General features: G+C 54.6%; 3 non-coding genes across 3 annotated transcripts in view; all 3 read left to right on the top strand.

Moving 5' to 3' along the window:
* The first annotated feature begins 3,875 nt into the window (after nucleotides 1-3,875).
* On the top strand, nucleotides 3,876-5,768 carry LOC126325582 (small subunit ribosomal RNA). The gene has a single exon (XR_007560187.1). It is a non-coding gene; the product is annotated as a small subunit ribosomal RNA (ribosomal RNA).
* Nucleotides 5,769-6,136: 368 nt separating this feature from the next.
* LOC126325574 (5.8S ribosomal RNA) lies at nucleotides 6,137-6,291 on the top strand. The gene has a single exon (XR_007560179.1). It is a non-coding gene; the product is annotated as a 5.8S ribosomal RNA (ribosomal RNA).
* A 188-nt stretch (nucleotides 6,292-6,479) lies between these two features.
* LOC126325597 (large subunit ribosomal RNA) overlaps nucleotides 6,480-7,500 on the top strand; it is a 4,222-nt gene continuing 3,201 nt past the window's right edge. The window contains exon 1 of the ribosomal RNA XR_007560201.1: nucleotides 6,480-7,500. This exon is cut by the window's right edge and continues 3,201 nt beyond it. This is a non-coding gene — a ribosomal RNA (large subunit ribosomal RNA).

Raw genomic sequence — 7,500 nt, 5'->3', positions numbered from 1 at the left:
CGACCGTACGTGCCCCGCCGAAATCGCAACTCCGGCGGATGAACGGCGGACTTTTCTCGCAGTCGTAAGTTGCAATCCACCCCTATATCTTGCGTCTCATGAAGAGTTATATCAAGTATGCCAAATTCCCGCTGTCCCTATACATGCAGTAAGTTCGTCATGGGCGCTGGCCGGCAGGCCGCGAGACCTGACGCCCGGCGGCAAAGAGTGCTCCTCTGAGGATATAGATGTTCCGTTCCGCCGCACAATGGTGACGGTGACCGCTGCCTGCGGTGGCAACGCTGGGCACAGTCGATACTCGCCGTGTGGTGGAAGGTAAACATTATGCGGTACATCAGTACTTTCCTAATAGTTCGGTCGTCTCACGGCACTGCTTAGTAAATGATGCAAGGCCACATATAGATGATTTATGCGAATGTCCCTATACGTGCTGTAAGACTGGGCACACAACGTGAATCGCACGTCAGCCAGACACTCGAACATGCACTACTCTCGGCCTGCAACGGAGACACACAATACGTAAACATCTGGAATGCGACAATGTCGAGTGCACCCTCTCTGCCACATTGCACCGTCGACACTATGATAACCAGACCAGTAGGTCCACCTATAAAAGCACAATACCACACTCCTCCGACAACTACCATTGCTCAGATAAACCAACACCACCAACACACATCCTACACAGAGGGGCACCAAATATCACCACCCGCCCTCGTGTTATACCACATGAAAAATTGCAGAAGTGAGAGACACAGACCCGCCAGCCTCTTGCTACAAGCATCGAACCGACGTGACGTATCTGACGGTGACTCAGGCATCCGCGTACTGCCACCACTATCCACCCCCCCCCCCTCTCTGCCCCCTTCCCACACAATACCAAATTTAACCAACTTTATCGCTTAACCTAACTGTGGTTTTACCAGATTATCGCTTAACCTAACTGTGGTTTTACCAGATTATCGCTTAACCTAACTGTGGCTGTACCAGATTATCGCTTAACCTAACTGTGGCTGTACCAGATTATCGCTTAACCTAACTGTGGCTGTACCAGATTATCGCTTAACCTAACTGTGGCTGTACCAGATTATCGCTTAACCTAACTGTGGCTGTACCAGATTATCGCTTAACCTAACTGTGGCTGTACCAGATTATCGCTTAACCTAACTGTGGTTGTACCAGATTATCCCTTAACCTAACTCAATTTGTCCCTTAACCTAACTCAATTTGTCCCTTAACCTAACTCAATTTGTCCCTTAACCTAACTCAATTTGTCCCTTAACCTAACTCAATTTGTCCCTTAACCTAACTCAATTTGTCCCTTAACCTAACTCAATTTGTCCCTTAACCTAACTCAATTTGTCCCTTAACCTAACTCAATTTGTCCCTTAACCTAACTCAATTTGTCCCTTAACCTAACTCAATTTGTCCCTTAACCTAACTCAATTTGTCCCTTAACCTAACTCAATTTGTCCCTTAACCTAACCCACGTTGTCCCTTAACCTAACTCAATTTGTCCCTTAACCTAACTCAATTTGTCCCTTAACCTAACTCAATTTGTCCCTTAACCTAACTCAATTTGTCCCTTAACCTAACTCAATTTGTCCCTTAACCTAACTCAATTTGTCCCTTAACCTAACTCAATTTGTCCCTTAACCTAACTCAATTTGTCCCTTAACCTAACCCACGTTGTCCCTTAACCTAACCCACGTTGTCCCTTAACCTAACCCACGTTGTCCCTTAACCTAACCCACGTTGTCCCTTAACCTAACCCACGTTGTCCCTTAACCTAACCCACGTTGTCCCTTAACCTAACCCACGTTGTCCCTTAACCTAACCCACGTTGTCCCTTAACCTAACCCACGTTGTCCCTTAACCTAACCCACGTTGTCCCTTAACCTAACCCACGTTGTCCCTTAACCTAACCCACGTTGTCCCTTAACCTAACCCACGTTGTCCCTTAACCTAACCCACGTTGTCCCTTAACCTAACCCACGTTGTCCCTTAACCTAACCCACGTTGTCCCTTAACCTAACCCACGTTGTCCCTTAACCTAACCCACGTTGTCCCTTTGCCTAACATAGTTCACTGCTCGGAATCTCTGGTGTCGTTGTTATCCTCATGTAGATGTCTTGCGAGTGTTGCTTACTTTCCACATATTCCCGCTATCCACTGTCAATTGTACTGCAATAGGACTATATCGCCCCCCCCCCCCCCTCTGCCCCTCTCTTTGTGTCTCCGTCCTCTCAAGCTGGTCGGTCTGGCGTTTGAGTGTTAAATGAGCCTCGCAGCTGTTCAGTTGCGTTCAGATGTCGACGCCCTCAGTGTACGTCGTGGTATGGTCTGTGTCCATTGTCCGCTGATGTCGTACGCGTAACCCACACGCTGTACCGATCATCGGTAGTTACGTACAGAGTGAAGTAGTGTGATACGTGTGACCGTACGCTGGCTGTGCCCAACGGTGTCGAATCTCAATTTCCATATGTTGTGCTCGATGCTACTTGTCTCGTCTCCCAATAACAGCTAGGTTGCACTGTGGTACGCCGTAGAGGCGTGTGGGAGGAACGTACGAACGCATTGTATGTCACCCTGGGTCGCTGGGGGTGGTGGTGCGGTGAGTCAGGTCAGGTCAGCGTGAGCCGTGTGATGTAGTGACGCGTGTATTCCGACTTTGTCGTATTGCCTCACACAAAGTGCTACCCTGGTGGACCGCGTTCCATATCTGGGACATGCCGCAGATGCCGGTTGACAGTGGATCGCGGAAGGGACATCGCATACGTGCGCGGGCCACCTTCCACGTGTTCTCTTCTGCACATGTCGCAGTGTGTATGTGGTCTGATGTAGCGTGTCGTGACACATGACATCCTGGCATGCAAGAATTGTTGAATTCGCAAATGTAGGTGGACATCTACGTTTACTGCCCAAGATACGCAAATGAACTGGAAATCCGTTGTTGAGCGGTTGTTCACGCTGGAGGTGAATCTGTGATGGCGACGATCGGTACAGCTATTAACCGGTTGTTTCAGCGGTACCCGCCACATCCACACACGTGACTAGGCCCATGTGGGTATGAAGCGATACGCGGCGGTGGCTTGGTGGGACTGTTCCCGGCCGGTGAAGGGGGGCCGCCCGGCGTGTTGGCCGCGCGCTGCGTGGGCGCACGCGCAACAGGCGGCTGGTGGGGGGCGCCGAGTGGCAGGAGCGCCAGCCGACGGGCTCGGCAGGCGGCGCAGCTACGCTGCGGCGCACCCTGCACGCGGCGCCTGGCGGCCAAAGTTGGTTCAGCCGAGCCCGGTGCGAAGCGCGGTGGACATCTGCAGTGTGCTGGTCTGATTGAGGACTGTGTGCGTTGAGGATGCGCCGCCGCCTGGCACTCGGCGCCGCGACGCCGTCTGCTGCTCGGTCGCCCCAGCGGTTCTCGCAGGTGGTTTGTATCGCAGTTGTGCGGACGTGTTGGCGCGTGCGCTGTGCTGGGAGAGTTCGCTTCTGCACCCAAGTGGGGCTTTGCCCTTGTGTGGCGCTGGCGTTGGAGCTGCCGGTCACCATAGGTGGCGCGTGTTGTCTCCCGCCGGCAATGCCACGACAGCACGCTCCCGGGCCTCTGTCGGCAGCGGCAAGCTCAGTTGGGAGCAAGGGTGTTCGCACTAAAACCGTCTACTCGCCTAACTCCGGGCGATTGCGCCTCTCTCGAAACCGACCAAGTACCTAGGACGGCGCTGCGCGCCGCCGGGACCTGAGAGGGTTTCGAGGTGTATCGTGCAGGGGAGCTCGGCCTCCTCCTGTTTGCAGAATAATTGAGCGGACGCTTGCGTGTTCGCGCGGGCCCCCGGGACACACTCCCGGGCGGCCGGCTGCTCAGCTCTAGTTGACGCAGCTCCCTGGTTGATCCTGCCAGTAGTCATATGCTTGTCTCAAAGATTAAGCCATGCATGTCTCAGTACAAGCCGCATTAAGGTGAAACCGCGAATGGCTCATTAAATCAGTTATGGTTCCTTAGATCGTACCCACGTTACTTGGATAACTGTGGTAATTCTAGAGCTAATACATGCAAACAGAGTCCCGACCAGAGATGGAAGGGACGCTTTTATTAGATCAAAACCAATCGGATTGGCTTGTCTGGTCCGTTTGCCTTGGTGACTCTGAATAACTTTGGGCTGATCGCACGGTCCTCGTACCGGCGACGCATCTTTCAAATGTCTGCCTTATCAACTGTCGATGGTAGGTTCTGCGCCTACCATGGTTGTAACGGGTAACGGGGAATCAGGGTTCGATTCCGGAGAGGGAGCCTGAGAAACGGCTACCACATCCAAGGAAGGCAGCAGGCGCGCAAATTACCCACTCCCGGCACGGGGAGGTAGTGACGAAAAATAACGATACGGGACTCATCCGAGGCCCCGTAATCGGAATGAGTACACTTTAAATCCTTTAACGAGTATCTATTGGAGGGCAAGTCTGGTGCCAGCAGCCGCGGTAATTCCAGCTCCAATAGCGTATATTAAAGTTGTTGCGGTTAAAAAGCTCGTAGTTGGATTTGTGTCCCACGCTGTTGGTTCACCGCCCGTCGGTGTTTAACTGGCATGTATCGTGGGACGTCCTGCCGGTGGGGCGAGCCGAAGGGGTGCTTTCGCGTCCCGAGGCGGACCCCGTTTAAATCCTACCAGGGTGCTCTTTGTTGAGTGTCTCGGTGGGCCGGCACGTTTACTTTGAACAAATTAGAGTGCTTAAAGCAGGCAAGCCCGCCTGAATACTGTGTGCATGGAATAATGGAATAGGACCTCGGTTCTATTTTGTTGGTTTTCGGAACCCGAGGTAATGATTAATAGGGACAGGCGGGGGCATTCGTATTGCGACGTTAGAGGTGAAATTCTTGGATCGTCGCAAGACGAACAGAAGCGAAAGCATTTGCCAAGTATGTTTTCATTAATCAAGAACGAAAGTTAGAGGTTCGAAGGCGATCAGATACCGCCCTAGTTCTAACCATAAACGATGCCAGCCAGCGATCCGCCGCAGTTCCTCCGATGACTCGGCGGGCAGCCTCCGGGAAACCAAAGCTTTTGGGTTCCGGGGGAAGTATGGTTGCAAAGCTGAAACTTAAAGGAATTGACGGAAGGGCACCACCAGGAGTGGAGCCTGCGGCTTAATTTGACTCAACACGGGAAACCTCACCAGGCCCGGACACCGGAAGGATTGACAGATTGATAGCTCTTTCTTGATTCGGTGGGTGGTGGTGCATGGCCGTTCTTAGTTGGTGGAGCGATTTGTCTGGTTAATTCCGATAACGAACGAGACTCTAGCCTGCTAACTAGTCGCGTGACATCCTTCGTGCTGTCAGCGATTACTTTTCTTCTTAGAGGGACAGGCGGCTTCTAGCCGCACGAGATTGAGCAATAACAGGTCTGTGATGCCCTTAGATGTTCTGGGCCGCACGCGCGCTACACTGAAGGAATCAGCGTGTCTTCCTAGGCCGAAAGGTCGGGGTAACCCGCTGAACCTCCTTCGTGCTAGGGATTGGGGCTTGCAATTGTTCCCCATGAACGAGGAATTCCCAGTAAGCGCGAGTCATAAGCTCGCGTTGATTACGTCCCTGCCCTTTGTACACACCGCCCGTCGCTACTACCGATTGAATGATTTAGTGAGGTCTTCGGACTGGTACGCGGCATCGACTCTGTCGTTGCCGATGCTACCGGAAAGATGACCAAACTTGATCATTTAGAGGAAGTAAAAGTCGTAACAAGGTTTCCGTAGGTGAACCTGCGGAAGGATCATTACCGACTAGACTGCATGTCTTTCGATGTGCGTGTCGTGTCGTGTCGCGCAACACGCTACCTGTACGGCAGTGGCCGTGCGCCGCGTGCGGAACCACGCGTGCCTCTCAAAACTAGCGGAAGTGTTGTTGTTGTGTGGTACGAGCGCTGAAGCTCTGGAGCGGCTGGCCTGCGGTACCTGGCGCCTGGCGCCGGTTTTGAATGACGTTCGCCCGAGTGCCTGTCCGCTCCGGTGTGGAGCCGTACGACGCCCATCGGCTGTGAGGCCGTTGGACACAAAAAAAAATAGTGGAACAGGGGCCGTCAGACGCCTCAGTCCCGCAAATGCTACTGTCTTGAAAGAGACAGTGGGAGACTGAAAAGGAAAAGATCACCCAGGACGGTGGATCACTCGGCTCGTGGGTCGATGAAGAACGCAGCAAATTGCGCGTCGACATGTGAACTGCAGGACACATGAACATCGACGTTTCGAACGCACATTGCGGTCCATGGATTCCGTTCCCGGGCCACGTCTGGCTGAGGGTCGGCTACGTATACTGAAGCGCGCGGCGTTTGTCCCGCTTCGGAGACGTGGGAGTGTCGTGGTCGCCTGTGTGGCCGGCCGCGTCTCCTTAAACGTGCGATGCGCGCCCGTCGCCTGGCGGTTCGCATACCGGTACTTTCTCGGTAGCGTGCACAGCCGGCTGGCGGTGTGGCGTGCGACACCTCGTACAACGACCTCAGAGCAGGCGAGACTACCCGCTGAATTTAAGCATATTACTAAGCGGAGGAAAAGAAACTAACAAGGATTCCCCCAGTAGCGGCGAGCGAACAGGGAAGAGTCCAGCACCGAACCCCGCAGGCTGCCGCCTGTCGTGGCATGTGGTGTTTGGGAGGGTCCACTACCCCGACGCCTCGCGCCGAGCCCAAGTCCAACTTGAATGAGGCCACGGCCCGTAGAGGGTGCCAGGCCCGTAGCGGCCGGTGCGAGCGTCGGCGGGACCTCTCCTTCGAGTCGGGTTGCTTGAGAGTGCAGCTCCAAGTGGGTGGTAAACTCCATCTGAGACTAAATATGACCACGAGACCGATAGCGAACAAGTACCGTGAGGGAAAGTTGAAAAGAACTTTGAAGAGAGAGTTCAAAAGTACGTGAAACCGTTCTGGGGTAAACGTGAGAAGTCCGAAAGGTCGAACGGGTGGGATTCACGCCCATCCGGCCACTGGCCCCCGCCCTCGGCAGATGGGGCCGGCCGCCCGCGCGGAGCAATCCGCGGCGGGGTCGTGTCCGGTTGCCTTTCCACTCGCCGCGGGGTGGGGCCGTTCCGGTGTGCGGTGGGCCGCACTTCTCCCCTAGTAGGACGTCGCGACCCGCTGGGTGCCGGCCTACGGCCCGGGTGCGCAGCCTGTCCTTCCGCGGGCCTCGGTTCGCGTCTGTTGGGCAGAGCCCCGGTGTCCTGGCTGGCTGCTCGGCGGTATATCTGGAGGAGTCGATTCGCCCCTTTGGGCGCTCGGGCTCCCGGCAAGCGCGCGCGGTTCTTCCCGGATGACGGACCTACCTGGCCCGGCCCCGGACCCGCGCCGCTGTTGGCTCGGGATGCTCTCGGGCGGAATAATCGCTCCCGTCAGCGGCGCTTCAGCTTTGGACAATTTCACGACCCGTCTTGAAACACGGACCAAGGAGTCTAACATGTGCGCGAGTCATTGGGCTGTACGAAACCTAAAGGCGTAATGAAAGTGAAGGTCTCGCCTTGCGCGG

The sequence above is a fragment of the Schistocerca gregaria genome, unplaced genomic scaffold (assembly GCF_023897955.1).
Source record: "Schistocerca gregaria isolate iqSchGreg1 unplaced genomic scaffold, iqSchGreg1.2 ptg000927l, whole genome shotgun sequence".
NCBI classification, from domain to species: domain Eukaryota; kingdom Metazoa; phylum Arthropoda; class Insecta; order Orthoptera; family Acrididae; genus Schistocerca; species Schistocerca gregaria.
This window is presented reverse-complemented; position numbering and strand designations above follow the sequence as displayed.